This window comes from Hordeum vulgare, chromosome 4H (assembly GCF_904849725.1).
Source record: "Hordeum vulgare subsp. vulgare chromosome 4H, MorexV3_pseudomolecules_assembly, whole genome shotgun sequence".
In the NCBI taxonomy this organism is placed as follows: domain Eukaryota; kingdom Viridiplantae; phylum Streptophyta; class Magnoliopsida; order Poales; family Poaceae; genus Hordeum; species Hordeum vulgare.
This window is the reverse complement of record NC_058521.1, coordinates 218145960-218167159: the sequence shown is the minus strand read 5'-3', so window position 1 is coordinate 218167159 and position 21200 is coordinate 218145960.

Here is a 21200-nt window from a genome sequence, read left to right as displayed (position 1 = left end):
TTCCCGAAGTCTACAACGACTGGGAGGAGTGTCGGAGACAGGTTCACCGATTCAGCGGTAACAGTTACAAAGGGTACACCACAAGGGCGGAGGCGGAAGTTAGATACGCGCGCTTGTTGAGGAACGTCGCATGGGAAAAAAAATTCCTACGCGCACGAAGACCTATCATGGTGATGTCCATCTACGAGAGGGGATTTCCAATCTACGTACCCTTGTAGATCGCATAGTAGAAGCGCTAAGAAACGCGGTTGATGTAGTGGAACGTCCTCACGTCCCTCGATCCGCCCTGCGAACCGTCCCATGAACCGTCCCGCGATCCGTCCCACGATCCGCTCCGATCTAGTGCCGAACGGACGACACCTCCACGTTCGGCACACGTACAACTCGACGATGATCTCGGCCTTCTTGATCCAGAAAGAGAGACGGAGAGGTAGATGAGTTCTCCGGCAGCGTGACAGCGCTCCGGAGGTTGGTGGTGATCTAATCTCAGCAGGGCTCCGCTCGAGCTCCGCAGAAACGCGGTCTAGAGGCAAAACCGTGGAGGTATGTGGTCGGGCTGCCGTGGCAAAAGTTGTCTCAAATCATCCCTAAAACTCCACTATATATAGGAGGGAGGGAGGGGAGGAGGCAGCCTCAAAACCTCAAGGTTTGGCCGAAATTGGAGGTGGAGGAGTCCTACTCCAATCCTACTTGGAGTAGGATTCCACCTTCCCACTTGGAAACTCTTTCCACCTTGTGTTTTTTTCCTTCTCAAACCTTATAGGCCTTAGTGGGAACTTATTCCAGCCCACTAGGGGCTGGTTTATCTCTTCCCGTAGCCCATGAGACCCCTTGGGGCGTGACACCCCTCCCGATGGTCCCCGGCACCCCTCCCGGCACTCCCCGTACACTACCGATGAGCCCGAAACTTTTCCGGTGACCAAAATAGGACTTCCTGTATATCAATCTTTACCTGCGGACCATTCCGGAGCTCCTCGTGACGTCCTGGATCTCATCTGGGACTCCTAACAACTTTCGGCTACCAACACCTATAACTAAACTATACCGAAACGTCACCGAACCTTAAGTGTGCAGACCCTGCGAGTTCGAGAACTATGTAGACATGACCCGAGACACTCCTCAGTCAATATCGAATAGCGGGACCTGGATGCCCATATTGGATCCTACATATTCCGAAGATCTTTATCGGTTGAACCTCAGTGCCAAGGATTCATATAATCCCGTATGTCATTCCCTTTGTCCTTCGGTATGTTACTTGCCCGAGATTCGATCGTCAGTATCCGCATACCTATTTCAATCTCGTTTACCGGCAAGTCTCTTTACTTGTTCCGTAATACAAGATCCCGCATCTTACACTAAGTCACATTGCTTGCAAGGCTTGTGTGTGATGTTGTATTACCGAGTGGGCCCCGAGATACCTCTCCATCATACGGAGTGACAAATCCCAGTCTTCATCCATACTAACTCAACGAAAACCTTCGGAGATACCTCTAGAGCATCTTTATAGTCACCTGGTTACGTTGCGACGTTTGATACACACAAAGCATTCCTCCGGTGTCAGTGAGTTATATGATCTCATGGTCATAGGAACAAATACTTGACACGCAGAAAACAGTAGCAACAAAATGACACGATTAACATGCTACGTCTATTAGTTTGGGTCTAGTCCATCACATGATTCTCCTAATGATGTGACCCCGTTATCAAGTGACAACACTTGCATATGGTCAGGAAACCTTGACCATCTTTGATCAACGAGCTAGTCAACTAGAGGCTTACCAGGGACAGTGTTTTGTCTATGTATCCACACATGCACTGTGTTTCCAATCAATACAATTATAGCACGGATAATAAACGATTATCATGAACAAAGAAATATAATAATAACTAATTTATTATTGCCTCTAGGGAATATTTCCAACAGTCTCCCACTTGCACTAGAGTAAATATTCTAGTACACATTACCATGTGATTCCAACGAATCCAACACCCATATAGTTATGGGGTCTGATCACGTCTTGCTCGTGAGAGAGGTTTTAGTCAACGGTTTTGAAACTTTCAGATCCGTGTGTTCTTTACAAATCTTTATGTCATCTTATAGATGCTGCTACTATGTGTTATTTGGAAATACTCCAAATATCTACTCTACTATACGAATCCGTTTCACTACTCATAGTTATTCGGATTAGTGTCAAAGCAAGCATCGACGTAACCCTCTGTACCTCTCAACAGACTTTGAGTCAAGGCACATATCAGGTGCGGTACCCAGCATGGCATACTTCAGATTCTACGGTCAAGGCATAGAAGATGACCTACATCTTTTCTCTTTACTCTGCCGGGGTCGGGTTTTGAGTCTCACTCAAATTCACACCTTACAACGCAACCAAGAACTCCTTATTTGCTGATCTATTTTGAACTCCTTCAAAAACTTGTCAAGGCATGCATCTTGTTGAAACATCTATTAAGCGCTTTCGATCTATCTCCATAGATCTTTGACGCTCAACGTTCAAGTAGCGCAATCCAGGTATTCCTTTGAAAAACTCCTTTCAAACAACCTTTTATGCTTCACAGAAATTCTACATTACTTCAGATCAACAATATGTCAACCACATATACTTATCAGAAATTCTATAGTGCTCCCACTCACTTCTTTGGAAATACAAGTTTCTCATAAACCTTGTACAAACCCAAAATCTTTGATCATCTCATCAAAGTGTATATTCCAACTCCGAGATGCTTGCACCAGTCCATTGAAGGACCGCTGGAGCTTGCATACTTTTTAGTATCTTTAGGATCGACAAAACCTTCTAGTTGTATCACATACAATGTTTGCTCAAGGAAACCGTCGAGGAAAGAATGTTTTGACATCCTATGTGCAATATTTCAAAAATAATGCAACAACTACTAACATAATTCTAACAGACTTTTAGCATCGCTACGAGTGAGAAAGTCTCACCATATTCAACTGTTTGATCATGTCGGAAACTTCTTTGCAACAAGTCGAGCTTTTCTTAATAGTGACTTATCACCATCGTCGTCTGTCTTCCTTTTAAAGATCCATCTTTACTCAATAGTCCTACAACCATCAAGTAGTTCTTCCAAAGTCTACACTTTGTTTTCATACATGGATCCTCTCTCGGATTTCATGGCCTCCAGCCATTTGTCGGAATCCAGGCCCACCATTGCTTTCTCCATAACTCGTAGGTTCACTGTTGCTCAACAACATGACCTCCAAGACAGGGTTACCGTACCACTCTGCAGTAGTACGCGACCTTGTCAACCTACGAGGCTTGTAGTAACTTGATCCGATGCTCGACGATTACCATCATCAGCTTTCACTTCAATTGGTGTAGGCGTCACAGGAACAACTTCCTGCGCCCTGCTACACACTGGTTGAAGTGATGGTTCAATAACCTCATCAAGTTCTACCACCCTCCCACTCAATTATTTCGAGAGAAACCTTTCCTCGAGAAAGGATACGTTTCTAGAAACAAACACTTTGCTTTCGAATCTGAGATAGGAGATGTACCCAACTGTTTTGGATATCCTATGAAGATGCATTTATCCGCTTTGGGTTCGAGCTTATCAGACTGAAACTTTTTCACATAAGTGTCGAAGCCCCAAACTTTCAAGAAACGACAATTTAGATTTCTCTAAACCTCATTCTATATTGTGTCATCTCAACGGAAATACGCGGTGCCCTATTTAAAGTGAATGCGGTTGTCTCTAATGCATAACCCATAAACAATAGTGGTAATTCGATAAGAGACATCATAGCATGTACCATACCAAATAGTGCGTGGCTATGACGTTCAGACACATCATCACACTATGATGTTCGAGGTGGCATGGACTGCGAAACAATTTCCACATTGTCTTAACTGCGTACCAAAACTCGTAACTCAGATATTCATTTCTATGATCATATCGTAGATAGTTTATCCTCTTGTTACGACGAACTTCACTCCTGAAACAGAATTGAACTTTTCAATATTTCAGACTTGTGATTCATTAAGTAAATACTCTTGTATCTACTCAAATCGTTATTGAAATAAGAACATAATGATATCCACTGCGTGCCTCAGCACCCATTGGACTACATACATCAAAATGTATCACTTCCAACAAGTTACTATCTTGTTTCATCTCAATGAAAACAAGGCATTGCTCATGTGGTATGATTTGCATGTCACTAGTGATTCAAAATCAAGTGAGTATAAAGATCCATCAGCATGGAGCCTCTTCATGCAATTTATACCAACATGACTCAAGCGGCAGTGCCACAAGTAAGTGGTACTATCATCATTACCTCATATCTCTTGGCACCAATATCATGGACATGTGTAACACTATGATCGAGATTCAATAAACCATTGAAGGTGATTATTCAAGCAAATAGAGTAACCATTATTCTCTTTAAATGAATAATCGTATTGCAATAAACACGATCCAATCATGTTCATGCTTAACGCAAGCACCAAATAACAATTATTTAGGTTTAACACCAATCCCGATGGCAGAGGGAGCGTGCGATGTTTGATCATATCAACCTTGGAAATACTTCCAACACGTATCGTCACCTCGCCTTTAGCTAGTCTTCGTTTATGCCGTAGCTTTCATTTCGTGTTACTAATCACTTAGCAACCGAACCGGTATCCAATACCCTCGTGCTACTAGGAGTACTAGTAAAGTACACATCAACATCATGTATATCAAATATACTTCTTTCGACTTTTGCCACCCTTCTTATCTACCAAGTGTCTAGAGTTGCTCCGCCTCAGTGACCATTCCCCTCATAACAGAAGCACTTAGTCCCGGGCTTGGGTTTAATCTGGGGTCTCTTCATTAGTGCAGCAACTGCTTTGTCGTTTCACGAAGTATCCCTTCTAGCCCTTGCCTTTATCGAAACTTAGTGGTTTTACTAACCATCAACTATTGATGCTCCTTCTTGATTTCTACTTTCGCGGTGTCAAACATCGCGAATCGCTCAAGGATCATTGTATCTATCCTTGATATGTTATAGTTCATCACGAAGCTCTCACAGCTTGGTGGTAGTGACTTTGGAGAACCATCACTATCTTATCTAGAAGATCAACTCCCACTTGATTCAAGCGATTGTCGTACTCAGACAATCTGAGCACACGCTCAACGATTTAGTTTTTCTCCTTTACTTCATGGACAAAGAATCTTGTCGGAGGTCTCATACCTCTTAACAAGGGCACAAGCATGAAATCACAATTTCATCTCTTCAGAACATCACTCATGTTCCGTGACGTTTCAAAACGTCTTCGGCGCCACGCTTCTAAGCCATTAAGTATTTTGCACCGAACTATCGCGTAGTCATCAGAAACGTGTATGTCGGATGTTCACAACATCCACAGACGACGCTCGACGTGCAGCACACTGAGTGGTGCATTAAGGACATAAGCCTTATGCGCAGCAACGAGGACAATCCTTAGTTTTACAGACTCAGTCCGCAAAGTTTGCTACTATCAACTTTCAACTAAATTTTCTCTAGGAACATATTAAAAACAGTAGAGCTATAGCGCAAGCTACATTGTAATTCGCAAAGACCATTAGACTATGTTCATGACAATTAGTTCAATTAATCATATTACTTAAGAACTCCCACTCAAAAAGTACATCTCTCTAGTCATTTGAGTGGTACATGATCCAAATCCACTATCTCAAGTCCGATCATCACGTGAGTCGAGAATAGTTTTAGTGGTAAGCATCTCTATGCTAATCATATCAACTATACGATTCATGCTCGACCTTTCGGTCTCATGTGTTCCGAGGCCATGTCTGCACATGCTAGGCTCGTCAAGCTTAACCCGAGTGTTCCGCGTGTGCAACTGTTTTGCACCCGTTGTATGTGAACGTTGATTCTATCACACCCGATCATCACGTGGTGTCTCCAAATGAAGAACTGTCACAACGGTGCACAGTCGGGGAGAACACAATTTCGTCTTGAAATTTTAGTGAGAGATCACCTCATAATGCTACCGTCGTTCTAAGCAAGATAAGGTGTATAAAGGATTAACATCACATGCAATTTATAAGTGATATGATATGGCCATCATCATGTGCTTCTTGATCTCCATCACCAAAGCACCGGCACGATCTTCTTGTCACCGGAGTCACACCATGATCTCCATCAACGTGTCGCCATCGGGGTTGTCGTGCTACTCATGCTATTACTACTAAAGCTACGTCCTAGCAATATAGTAAACACATCTGCAAGCACAAACGTTAGTTTAAAGACAACCCTATGGCTCCTGCCGGTTGCCGTACCATCGACGTGCAAGTTGATATTAACTATTACAACATAATCATCTCATACATCCAATATATCACATCACATCGTTGGCCATATCACATCACAAGCATACCCTGCAAAAACAAGTTAGACGTCATCTAATTTGTTGTTGCATGTTTTACGTGGTGACCATGGGTATCTAGTAGGATCGCATCTTACTTACGCAAACACCACAACGGAGATATATGAATTGCTATTTAACCTTATCCAAGGACCTTCTCGGTCAAATCCGATTCCACTAAAGTTGGAGAAACCGACACTTGCCAGTCATCTTTGAGCAACGGAGTTACTCGTAGCGATGAAACCAATCTCTCGTAAGCGTACGAGTAATGTCGGTCCAAGCCGCTTCGATCCAACAATACCGCAGAATCAAGAAAAGACTAAGGAGGGCAGCAAAACGCACATCACCGCCCACAAAAACTTTTGTGTTCTACTCGAGATTACATCTACGCATGAACCTAGCTCATGATGCCACTATTGAGGAACGTCGCATGGGAAACAAAAATTTTCCTACGCGCACGAAGACCTATCATGGTGATGTCCATCTACGAGAGAGGATTTCCGATCTACGTACCCTTGTAGATCGCACGGCAGGAAGCGTTAATAAACACGGTTGACGTAGTGGAACGTCCTCATGTCCCTCAATCCGCCCCGCGAACCGTCCCACGAACCGTCCCGCGATCCGTCGCACGATCCGCTTCGATCTAGTGCCGAACGGACGGTTCCTCCACGTTCAGCACACGTACAGCTCGACGATGATCTCGGCCTTCTTGATCCAGCAAGAGAGACGGAGAGGTAGATGAGTTCTCCGACAGCGTGACGGCGCTCCGGAGGTTGGTGGTGATCTAATCTCAGCAGGGCTCCGCCCGAGCTCTGCAGAAACGCGATCTAGAGGTAAAACCGTGGAGGTATGTGGTCGGGCTGGCGTGGCAAAAGTTGTCTCAAATCAGCCCTAAAACTCCACTATATATAGGAGGGAGGGAGGGGAGGAGGCAGCCTCAAAACCGCAAGGTTTGACCGAAATTGGAGGTGGAGGAGTCCTACTCCAATCCTACTTGGAGTAGGATTCCACCTTCCCACTTGGAAACTCTTTCCACCATGTGTTTTTTTCCTTCTCAAACCTTATGGGCCCTAGTGGGAACTTATTCCAGCCCACTAGGGGCTGGTTTATATTTTCCCATAACCCATGAGACCCCTTGGGGCGTGACACCCCTCCCAATGGTCCCCGGCACCCCTCCCGGCACTCCCGGTACACTACCGATGAGCCCCAAACTTTTCCAGTGACCAAAATAGGACTTCCCATATATCAATCTTTACCTCCGGACCAGTCCGGAGCTCCTCGTGACGTCCTGGATCTCATCTGGGACTCCGAACAACTTTCGATTACCAACACCTATAACTCAACTATACCAAAACGTCACCGAACCTTAAGTGTGCAAACCCTGCGGGTTCGAGAACTATGTAGACATGACCCGAGACACTCCTCGGTCAATATCCAATAACGGGACCTGGATGCCCATATTGGATCCTACATATTCCGAAGATCCTTATCGGTTGAACCTCAGTGCCAAGGATTCATATAATCATGTATGTCATTCCCTTTGTCCTTCGGTATGTTACTTGCCCGAGATTCGATCGTCAGTATCCGCATACCTATTTCAATCTCGTTTACCGGCAAGTCTCTTTACTCGTTCCGTAATACAAGATCCCGCAACTTACACTAAGTCACATTGCTTGCAAGGCTTGTGTGTGATGTTGTATTACCGAGTGGGCCCCGAGATACCTCTCCATCATACGGAGTGACAAATCCCAGTCTTGATCCATACTAACTCAACGAACACCTTCGGAGATACCTGTAGAGCATCTTTATAGTCACCCAGTTACGTTGCGACGTTTGATACACACAAAGCATTCCTCTGGTGTATGAGTTATATGATCTCATGGTCATAGGAACAAATACTTGACACGCAGAAAACAGTAGCAACAAAATGACACGATCAACATGCTATGTCTATTAGTTTGGGTCTAGTCCATCACATGATTCTCCTAATGATGTGATCCCGTTATCAAGTGATAACACTTGCCTATGGTCAGGAAACCTTGACCATCTTTGATCAACGAGCTAGTCAACTAGAGGCTTACTAGGGACAGTGTTTTGTCTATGTATCCACACATGCACTGTGTTTCCAATCAATACAATTATAGCATGGATAATAAACGATTATCATGAACAAAGAAATATAATAATAACTAATTTATTATTTCCTCTAGGGCATATCTCCAACAGCGCTATCTAGCGGGAGAGAGGAGGGAGCGTTGGAGGAACCGGATGAAGACCAGTTTCATTGCGATTATGCTCATCGTGATGACCGCAGCTCTCTTCTATGTGATGGTAGTTTAGATGGTCGATATCGACTTGTAATGTGAAGACAAACTCGCTACTCGCGGTCTCAAGACTTGTAATGTTCTAACTTTGTTCGGTATTTTAAATTCGGAGACTAATATGATGAATTGTATTCGGAGACTAATCTTCTATTGTATTCGATAAATCTGTTGTTTATATGTTGTGCTCTCTATATTCTATGCAATAATATGTTTTGTAATCTGTGCAAATTTCAGAAAAAATAAATAAATACCTAATATTCATACTAGTGGCGCACCACTCAGCACTTTAGTGGCGCACTACAAAAGCACACTAGTGGCGCATCGTCAACTAGTGTGCCATTAGTAAGCCACAACACATGAGTAAATATGGCCGTGGGAGGCATACTAATGGCGCACCATAAGCTATACTAATGGAGCACTTCCAGGTGCGCCATTAGTATACCAGATACTAATGGTGCACCATGAGCTATACTAATGGCGCACTTCTTGGTGCGCCATTAGTATACCTGATACAAATGGCGCACTGCCTGGTGCGCCATTAGTATACCAGATACTAATGGCGTGATGCTAGTGGCGCACCTATAGTGCGCCATTAGTAGCCAAAATAGGTGCGCCACTAGAAGGCCTTTTCCAAGTAGTGGTAGTCGTATTTTTCCCCATCTCCCTTGAGCAGCGCGAGATTTGGCAATGCTCGCTGAAGGAACGACGGCAGCGGAGGCGGTTTCTTGGCTGGAGGAGGGGGTGAAAGGCGGAGGGGTAGACGTGAATGAGCAGCGCCCCCTTTGCGGGATCACTTCCTTATGTATGGGCGGTAAATGCGCGGATTGGACGTGGGTCATGGGAGGACAGTAGTTTTTCAACGCGTGTCCATGCATTAAGGGATCCTAACCCAACATGCCCAGCGAGACGTATGGCTTAGGCTCGGGGGCTTCTATCGGGGTACACAAACAGGGGTGTTTATTCCCCCTGACTTGTGCATGAACAATAAGCCACCGACCCGATGACCTAAGGTTGCGAGGGAATGCTACCACTCCATCAAGGCCTGGCCTAGGCCAGAGAAGCCGCTCTACGAGAGGTCAAGGAGCGCATCAAGAAGACCAAGACTTAGGCACACACGGTCCCCGATGCTTGACGACGCTGGCAATACCTACACAAGCAGCCCAACACATGCCCATAACCCCCAGCACATGCCAGGGGCGAAGGCACATGCATCCTCGACAAGACCCAACAAGACACATCTCCGGCAAGCGTGGGCCAATCTGCCACTGCTCCACCTCATCGCTACACCAGTCACTTATCGATGAGGTGTTGAACTCCCACCTGGATAAGTGGCTCTTGCTAGATACGTGGCGGTGCGCCAAAAGACAGATTATGACCAGTTGACACCCGTCCAGAGTCGTGTTAAGACACCAAGCCACGACCAGCTAATAGGTGGCAGGAGCTTGCCGGAACGCACCCCCGCTCGCCACCTAAGGTCGCGTTTATGGCACTTTGTCTTAAGTGCCAGAGTTAGGTATGATAGCACTGTTAGCTATCTGATCATGACTATTTGCTACTGTGGATGCCCTTGAGCTATAAAAGGAGGACCAAGGCAACCTAGAAAAGGATTCAGAAACTTGGTAGATTCGGACACTTGGTAGATTCGACACTTGGTAGATTCGGACCCCTAGGGGATTAGAACCAAGTATATTTGTATGTACCTGATAGATCTCCGCGGCAACCCTTGCTGGGGCAGAAATCCGTGCAAACTTCATCTTCCTCAATCAATTCACCAAAGAAGGAGTAGGGTTTTACGCTTCACAGCGGCCCAAACCTGGGTAAAACACCCTGAGTCTCATCATCGTGCTGCCTCGTAGTTTCTGCTCTTTGTGCCGCACGACCTCCCCGTCGAACCACAAAGGGCCCAAAGGTCCCATAGGTGATCGAGTGCACACTTGCACCGACAAATGGCAATCAAGTTCCCAACATGGCAAAAATTATAATAGATTAGGACTTAGTGAAAATATCAGTTTTGCCCAAGCAGATTTATCATGATGGCATGTTGACAACAATAAAACTCCATACTACAGTAACTTTCATGGCATGAAACTTAACAGGTTGATAGAGGCCAACAAACACTACAATTCACTCCCACTAACCATGAGCTAATAATGCATAGAATCAATGATAGCATCCTCTAAACATGGCATGATAATATAAGCAGATTCTCACACTTAGTCAAATTTCACAAGGTGAATACACAACAGTTTACATCAAAATGGCATGTTTGACGGGAAGAATTGCAACGATGCAAGACCTATTATGCGAAGTAATGACACCATTTGACAGAGGGCAACCTTCCCTTTAAATCAAACCAAAGTACTAGCACGAAGAACTTGCAGATGCATGGAAATCATCATGGCAACACATCTACTTGAAACAGTTTTCTGACTTAGTCATATTCACACATATCCTAAAAGAGTAACATTGGGATGACATGTTCACAGCGAGAAAACCACAAATATACAAGGTCTTCATGGTAACTAAAAATACCAGGACCTAGTACTCCCTAAAACTACTACTTGCATGTTGACAAGTTTGATAGATCGTGCAAGGAGTTCTCCACAAGGGAAAATGACAAAATGGCATCTTAGCAAATAGTAGCACCCACACAAACTTTCTCAAAATACAAAACTAATACCACCATTGGATTTCTTGGATTTTTCTACCCCAAATTCATATATCATAAGCCTATGTTACCATAGAAAAACTATCCACAATTCACAAACAAAATTACAATCAACTAGTTATAACATAGTATATGCCAAATTTGGCATATGCTTAATTTGGAAACTCACTAAAATGGAAATTTCCTAAATGTAAATGCAACACACAGAAACAAAAGGATAAAAAAATAATACAATAAAACTATAGGCCCACTGGCAGTGGCACTAGGCCTCTAAGTATGACAAGTGGGACCACGACCCACTGTCATAGGCCTTACAAGAAGGATTAAAAAGGGGGGCTAAAATGGTGCCCAAGGGAATTTGAAATTAGGTCTCCTCGAGCGGAGAGAGGAGGCACTACCACTGGGCTAGGAGGGTGGTTCGAACCTGTAGAGGATCGACCTATTTTGAGCTATTCCCCGGCGGAGGCTGGTTCTTCTTCCCTACAACACAAATAAAACGGCGACGATGCCGGTGAGCGCGTCGCTACCTTACCTGGTTGCGGCGAGGGAGGGAGAGCCACAAAATGGAGGGAGGGTTGTCGGGACTAGGGCTGGGACAGGTTTTATAGGGGCATAGGGTGAACCCCCGACCGTCAAATCGATCGACTGCCAATGTGGAGCCTCTAGATGTAGTGTCATACAAGAGAACGATGATCGAGCGGGGAGCAAGCACGCTGGGTTGTTATTAGAGCATATATCTCCATATGTGGTTTTGGTAATTGATGACAATTCCTATGGACTAATGGTTGCCTTAAGTTATATTTATAGGATTTGTCCATAGGCACTTCTTGAAGTCCATCTGTTGGGTTCAAGGAGTTTATGTGATGACCAAGATGGTATTCAAGGTATTATCCAAAGAATGGTCATAGAGACACTAGGTTGATCAAGATCTCAGACAAAGAGTAAATCAAGATGATCAACACACAAAGCGTATAAGATGTACCGAGAGGGATCAAGTGATCCCATGGTATGGTAAGCATTGTCCATTACGTGTTTGTGTACTAACCCATGGTCTTTGTGAGAGTCCTATGTGGGGGTTAGGTGTGCTTCCATGGGCTTGCGTCAAAAGGAAGATCTCATACAACCCATGAAGGATGACGTCAAGTGGCGATCGTCATCAAGATTGTGGTGTGCAAGTTCAAGTGGATCAGCACGAATGTATCATTGACACTATTGTTAATGATCATGTGTTGATAAGGACAAGCTCATGTGCTAACAAGGACAAGATCAAGATAAGCATTCCTGAGCACTACATGCTTGATTCTTGTGGATGTTCACATGGTGGACAAATGAAGATGAATACATAAGCTAGGCTTTCCACATTGTGTATGGGAGAGCTACTTGAAGACTTCATCATGTCTTGCTTTCAACTTGAGCCAAGAAGGAACAACAACATCAAGCTCAAGTGAAAGGGCTAACTCAAAGGTATCAGTTCCTTTGACGTTAGTTGTGCGGAGTGATGATCAGCGAATAAAAGTATACACTCAAGTATGGATCATCAGTACCCTTTTATGATTCTTGAGTCCTTAGGGATCCCACACTATTAAGAGGGGATCACAGGTTTTGCGATGAACTTGCTCAAACTACATCTCCACTCTTCTGCTCAATACCACATGTTCTCTACTTTGCTCCTATCTCAATAGGTCAACTGCCTCGGACTTCCGGCACCCTCCGGACGTCCGAGGACCGGTCAAGGGTCGGACGACCGACATGCTACGGAAATCCGGAGCTCTGCACCAGAAGAAATTGAGCTCTATAACTCGGATTTCCGGCTCACTCCGGACATCCGAGCGCCGGACGACCGACCAGCTTCGGAAATCCGGAGCCCTGCACCAGAAGTACGTCAGCTCTATAACTCGGAATTCTGGCTCCCTCCGGACGTCCGAGGGCCGGACGTCCGTCCCCTTTCGGAAATCCGGAACCTCCCACCAGAAGAAGTTGACTCGAATAACTCGGATTTCTGGTCCTCTCCGGACGTCCGGTCGCTGTTCGATTCACAGTATTTTCAGTGATATCTACAGGCCTCGGACGACCGACCCCTGTCGGACGTCCGAGCCCTCGCGGACGCCCGGACTTCCGGAAACTGTCGGACGTCCGGACCCTGTGTGACTTAAAGTGTCCCCAACGGCTGTTTTTCTCTCCCCACTATAAATACCCCCCCCCCCTCCCACTTCGTGAGAGAGGAGTCCAACACAGCCTTATCCTCATAAGAACACATTTCTACCTCACACACATTTTCTCACACCAAATCTTAGATCCCAAGAGCATTTGTGAGCCCCTTTGAGAGTTGTTCCACTCAAAAGATAGATCGTCTCCCTATCCTCCTCTCAACCAAAGCTATTTGAGATTTGAGAAAGTTTTGAGCATTCCCCGTGATCTTGTTACTCTTGGAGGTTGGAGACTCCTAGGCGGTAGGAGTTCTTCGGAGAGGAATCAATCCGTGTGATTTCCCCCGGAAAAGTTTGTGAGGGTTTGGAAGCCACCTCAAAGGCTTACCACTAGTGGTTGAGAAACGACTTCGTGGTGTTATCTCAAAGGGAGAATAGGGTGATCCTTCATGGCGTTGGTGTGCCTTCGTGGTAACATCCACCTCTCTAACGGTCACTAGCTTCCCTCCAAGGATGTGAACATCGGGATACATCTTCGTCTCAGTGACCTTGGTTATCCTTAACCCTAACTCCTTACTTGTGGTTTACTTGTGTTACTTGAGCATACATACATTGCATATTGTTTGTTCTCATTATATTGTGTTGACTATTTCTTGTACAAGATTAATCATTCAAGCATACCTTCTATATCCACACGTTCACACTTAAAGCTTTTGATATATCGTGTGCTAGTGTGATCTAGTATCTTGTGTCATTCACCTACTTGTCGTGTGGTATAGCTCAAGTAAGTTTGTGTAACTTACTTGTGCTTGTTAGTAACTATATTGTGTCCATCTTGGTAGATCATGTTGTTGATACACGTTGAAGTGCCTAGTGCATTTAGGATTTGTGCTTGACAAGTATCCTCTTAGTTTATGTCCTCATTAGGTTTAAGCCAAATCCGAAGAAGTTTTTAAATAGCCTATTCACCCCCCTCTAGGCGTCATCGAGGTGTTTTCAATTGGTATCAGAGCTAGGTCTCTCTTTAATTAGGTTTCACGACCTAGAGAGTATCGATGTCGACTATTGGATTAGTGCACAATGGCATCTTTGACCTTGATGGCATGAATTATACCCTATGGAGAATTTGTATGCTTCATCACTTTCGGGCCATGGGCCCAAATACTTTATGAATTTTTCTTGTAGGGATTGCCGACAAAAAGGATGATGCATCTTCATATACTAATGAGATGTATCTTGATTGTGAGGCTTTTCTTGCCATTCATCGAACCATAAGTCCTGAAGTGTTCAAGTCTATGTCAACTTGCAAGTCAGCTCATGAAGTTTGGACTAAACTTGAAGATATATATGGTGGGTCCAATCTTGATGAAGACGGTATTATGATGAAGGAGTTGGTGCATGAGCTCTTCACTCTTTTCGATCTTAAAGAGTCCACCACTACTTCCATATCCGATTGCTTGCACACCTCAGCATCTTCAATCTCACAAGGTAATGACATGGTGAGTGAAGAAATATATGTTGATGAAAATGTCATAGCCTCTATGGACACGAGCATATCTAGCACCACACATAGTGTAAATTATTGTGCTGATAGGTCATGCATTTCACCTAAAGATCCCTCGACAAATGTCTGTGGTGATATGCCTGCTTCCTCGTGTCCTCTTGATCAAAATATCTTGTTTATCCCTAGTTGCTCTATGACTAATCATTTAGGGGAAATCAAGAAATATGAAGTACTTTTGACTAATGAAGAATCGGATTCACCAAAAGAATCATCATCAACTCCTCCAATTCACATGTGCCTCATGGAAAGAGGTAATAATGAGGTATCATCTTCCCTGTGCAATAATGATGATATTTGTGATGAGGATGATGATGATGACTTGACTGAAAATATCTATGTGATCAGTAAAATTCTTCATAAAGCTAAAAATAACGCTCTTCAAAGATTCCGAGATGTTCTTGCTTACTTTGAAAATTGTAATGATTCACTTAATCATGAACAAGCTAAAAGTGAACAACTTGAACATGAACTTGAGAAGAGTCATCAAGCATGTAGAGACTTAAGATCTTCAAAAGGAGAGATTAAAGTTACTCATGATAAACTTAAAAAGGATTTTGAGGTCCTTCTCCTTGAATGCAATAATGTCAAGGGAGAGCTCATCAAAACCTCTAAGATCTATGAGGAGCTTCAATCTACTCATGAGAAGTCTCTATTTGCTACTTACTCCTCTCATATTGTTGATGATACTTGTACCTCTAACTCTACCTCATTTGAAGTATCAACATTGAAGGAGAATATTGAGCTACGTGCTCTCAACTTGATTTACTAACTAGCAATTATGGGAAGTTGGAAGAAAACCATGTAATGCTCACAAGATCTCATGCTGATCTTCTAACATCCTATAATGTGCAAAAGTTAGCTCATGAGGCTATCATCACCAAGGTAACATCAAATAAGCCTCATGTGGACAATGGCACTACTTCTAGTCAAAGTACTATATTTCCATGTGTTAGTCCTCGTAATTCGTCTACTCATAATGTTGCTACCTCGTGTGATGAATTACTTTCCTTGCCTTGTTGCTCTAACAATGAAACTTACACTTCCTCTAGTATTTGCATTAAAACTAACCATGCAGAGGAAATCGAAGAGCTCAAGGCCCAAGTCACTTCTTTGAAGAAAGACTTGGAACAGTGTCATGAAGGGATGTCCACACTCAACAACGTCCTGTGTGAGCAAACATCTCCGAATGACAAAAATGATGTTGGAGTAAACTCAAACAAGAACAAGAGTGGCCTGGGACGAGTTAAGAATTCGGCCAAAATCATTTGCTTCAAGTGCAAAGTTAAAGGGCACCATGTTAGATCTTGCCCTTTGAAGACGAAGTCTCAAAGTCACAAGCAACAAGGGAAGCGGGCACAAACTCAATCACACACTCAGCTACAAGTTGAAGGAAGGCCTCTTCCCAATAAGACCCAAGCCAACACTCCCCAAGGTGAGAAATCAACTGGGAAGAAAACAAAGGGTAGATGTTGCTACTTATGTCGTGAGGAGGGTCACGTCGCTTCGTCTTGCACGAGAGGTAACTTATCCAACCCAATCACTATTGATGATATCTATTCCCTTGGGAAGGATAAGGTTGGCAATGTGTTTGCCAAGTTTTTGGTACTCAAAATGGTGTCAAGAAAAGAACCATTTGGGTTGCCAAGCCTATTGTGATTAACCTCTTAGGACCCAACGTAGTTGGGGACCAACAAGCTCAAACTTGATCAGTAGGTGACTATGGAGGACATTAGAGACTTGGATACGTAATGAAGAATTAAGGGTCTTCATCATTCATATTATCTCAAACCAAGTCATTTGGATTATCGAGTTTCTATCTTATATCCAATGTGCCTCCTTACGGTAACTTATACTTAAACTGTTTACATTGTTAGGTGCTTACCCCTTTGCATGTGGTGGTTTTGTACCTTGCATGCGTTTGTATATGTTGTGCTTCCAACTTGCTTATCTTGAGTAATCGAGTATGGGTGTGTTGGTTTGCATATCATGTACATGTGAGTCTTGTATTGAGCCTTTTTGCATCTTGTTTATATTTTTTTTTGGCTCTTGTGAGAGATTAATGGATTATCCCATTGTGGGGGAGTGATATGCTTTGCACACCTCACAATCCTATAAATGAGTATACATGGGGAATACCACTTAGTTTTGATACTTCAAGATTATCTAGTTTCTATGTGGTATGTCTTACTCATGATAAATTCAAATTCTATATGGTCCATTAAGTATCTCTCGTTGGTTTTAATTTGCCACTTGTTAATGTTGTTGGTTTATCACATTATGGGGGAGTAATATGCTATGTGCATATTACAAACCTAGAAAATGTGTACATTTGAGGTGTTGCCACTTAGTGTTGATATTGTAAATTATCTTGTTCCTAGGTGGCCTGTTAGCTCTACAAGTGTCATTTGCTTGCATTTTATGGGTAAAGATGATCTTGGATATATTTGCGATCTACCAATGAGTATCACTTCCAAAATACTTCTTGTCCTTGACAATTGGTATTCCCATCATGTGATAGGAATTGCTAATCGTCTTTACATTGGATTTTGTGTTTCGTTTGTCTCCCTTGCCTCTTATGGATCTATTTTAACATGTCTAGTGTTTTTATAGATATAGAGAACGTGATGATCCCATCGTGTGCATTTTTTATTTAAATGCAAATTCTATATAATGCACGTCCCTTGGCGGAGCTATCCTATTTTCTTTAGAACACTCTCTTTATTCACCCATCATAAAATCTTTTGATCACCATCAAGTGTGTGTTGATGGGAGGCAAGTCTTGCACTTTATGATGCTTTGTGCCATCATGAAAATTTGTCGAGGGCTTGTTTTGTTGGAACCTAGCTCTCTTTTGGAAATTATATACCTCGTGTTTGTTTTCCTTCAATTGGTTTCTTGTTTCCTTTTATTTGGCATGTGTCAATGGATATCTCATTCCTTGAGGTATCTTTTAATTGATATCCCTCAAGTGATGGTTCCTTTTTTTGTTTAGGATCTTATTATCACTTGATATCTTATCTTTTGGTGACTTATCAACTTTGTGTTGAGTTGATTCTTGAGAGTCTTGAGCATGCATATCTACTATATACAACTTCTTTTGCTTGCTTTCCTTCTTTGACCCAATATATAGGGGAAACTCCACCTTTTCATAAATTGGCTAAAGTGTGCATGAAATTCAAATTCATATCTATATGCACATATGTATGTGGAGTTTGTCCTATGTATTGCTGGTTTTCTAACTCTTTGGTCCCAATAAGTTTGGGCACCATCTTGTCTGTTTTTGCTGTTCCAGGAACAACTGGAGATGCATTGGATGCTCGGCTCACCTATAAGGAAGGTGTTGAGACCATGTGATTATTGGAGCCACGTTAGGATGATCAAATAACAACTATCTACTACATCAATCCAATGTTGTCTCGGTAACAAGTATCCACTTCATGCATTCTTTTCTTGCAAAGGCCCCAACCTGTCTTTTCTTTTCCAGGTTGCATCATGGCATGAATCTCTTGATTCGTTCTTGTAGTACTTGTTTGCTTTCTCAAAGCATCCGAACGATGATGTCTTACTACTAGTTGGGATGTCTTTGATGTTCGTATGTTGGAAGTTCATATTGTACAATAAGAAAATATTACGCCATGTGCTATGCTTCCAAGCAAAAGATCTCATTGATATATTTATGACTTCCTTTTGGATATCTAGTTTGTTCCTTCTTGTAACCATTTCGTGTGTACATCCTTCTTTGTGGATATATATCATCATGATTGCCTTCTACTTAGAATCTTTTACACATGAGAAAAGTTACATCTTTAATTGATATCCTCTTTTCTTTCACGTCCATCGTTGCATTTCCTTTTTCAGTTTTTGGTGGCTTCGTGAAAGGATTTGTTTTGAGTGCGTATCTTATTTCCCTACATCTTGATGCACTCTTTGGCCTGAAGATTATTTTTCCTCATCCTTGTCTTGATGAGGGTTTTGCCATTTCAATTAGTATCCCTCCTCTTAACAAGGTTCTTACTTCCTAGCTTCACAATGGGTTGTCACAAGCGTTTGTTCTTATTTTGTTTATTAGTAAGCTTGTGAACCCATTTTCTAGTGTGTGTGTGTGTGGGAATGATATGTCTTGCACTTTGTATCTCATTTCATCAAGACTATGTTGATGAGTAATGCTCATCCTTATCTTAGTCTTCTCAAGTGCTTTGCCATGACTCACACACATTACTTTGGTTGAGCCTATTCTTAAGCTGCTTCTTTTACATGTTGCTCAACCATTTGTTTTGTGCAATTGATATGCTTATTGTCTCATCTATCTTCTTGCACTCGTTGTGTGTTTTTATTAATTGTGGGGGAGCAACGACCATATTTTGTGCACCTGTATCAAATACAACAACCTCGTATTTGTGCACAAATCATGGGGAGCTTCTCTAGTTTTTGATAAAACACTATGTTGCCTTTATCATAATATCTTTTATTCATGTGGTTCGATGGATCATATGATTGTTTGTTCCATCTGGAATCTTTTGATTGCTTGCCTCTATTTTTGTATGTCTTTGTGGCATACGATCCTTTTATTTGCAATCTTTGGGTCCTCAATATACTTTGTTTTCCTCCAACTACTTATCATTGTATTTGTGTATTTCTCTGCACTCATTTGCTAAGAAGTACACACCTTTTGGAGGATCACCTACTATATTGGTTTTCTAAACTTTTTGTCCATTTTGGGAATCGATGCCAATGGGGGAGAAGTTTAGAGAGTTTACTTTGGATATGTTTAGAGGGTTTTGCTTTTATTGCGTAAGCATTTACATCTTCACGCATGCATTATTACCTTGTATGTGTGCGCTTGGTTATGCTTATTTCCTTATATAAACTCTCTTGAAGTGGTTGTCTTCAATTACCAAAATGGGGGAGATTGTTAGAGCATATATCTCCATATGTGGTTTTGGTAATTGATGACAATTCCTATGGACTAATGGTTGCCTTAAGTTATATTTATAGGATTTGTCCATAGGCACTTCTTGAAGTCCATCTGTTGGGTTCAAGGAGTTTATATGATGACCAAGATGGTATTCAAGGTATTATCCAAAGAATGGTCATAGAGACACTAGGTTGATCAAGATCTCAGACAAAGAGTAAATCAAGATGATCAACACACAAAGTGTATAAGATGTACCGAGAGGGATCAAGTGATCCCATGGTATGGTAAGAATTGTCCATTACGTGTTTGTGTACTAACCCATGGTCTTTGTGAGAGTCCTATGTGGGGGTTAGGTGTGCTTCCATGGGCTTGCGTCAAAAGGAAGATCTCATAAAACCCATGAAGGATGACGTCAAGTGGCGATCGTCATCAAGATTGTGGTGTGCAAGTTCAAGTGGATCAGCACAAATATATCATTGAAACTATTGTTAATGATCATGTGTTGATAAGGACAAGCTCATGTGCTAACAAGGACAAGATCAAGATAAGCATTCCTGAGCACTACATGCTTGATTCTTGTGGATGTTCACATGGTGGACAAATGAAGATGAATACATAAGCTAGGTTTTCCACATTGTGTATGGGAGAGCTACTTGAAGACTTCATCATGTCTTGCTTTCAACTTGAGCCAAGAAGGAACAACAACATCAAGCTCAAGTGAAAGGGCTAACTCAAAGGTATCAGTTCCTGTGATGTTAGTTGTGCGGAGTGATGATCAGCGAATAAAAGTATACACTCAAGTATGGATCATCAGTACCCTTTTATGATTCTTGAGAACTTAGGGATCCCGCACTATTAAGAGGGGATCACAGGTTTTGCGATGAACTTGCTCAAACTACATCTCCACTCTTCTGCTCAATACCACATATTCTCTACTTTGCTCCTATCTCAACAGGTCTACTGCCTCGGACTTCCGGCTCCCTCCGGACGTCCTAGGACTGGTCAAGGGTCGGACGAGCGACATGCTATGGAAATCCGGAGCTCTGCACCAGAAGAAATTGAGCTCTATAACTCGGATTTCCGGCTCACTCCGGACATCCGAGTGCCGGACGACCGACCAGCTTCGGAAATCCGGAGCCCTGCACCAGAAGTACGCGAGCTCTATAACTCGGATTTCCGTCTCCCTCCGGACGTCCGAGGGC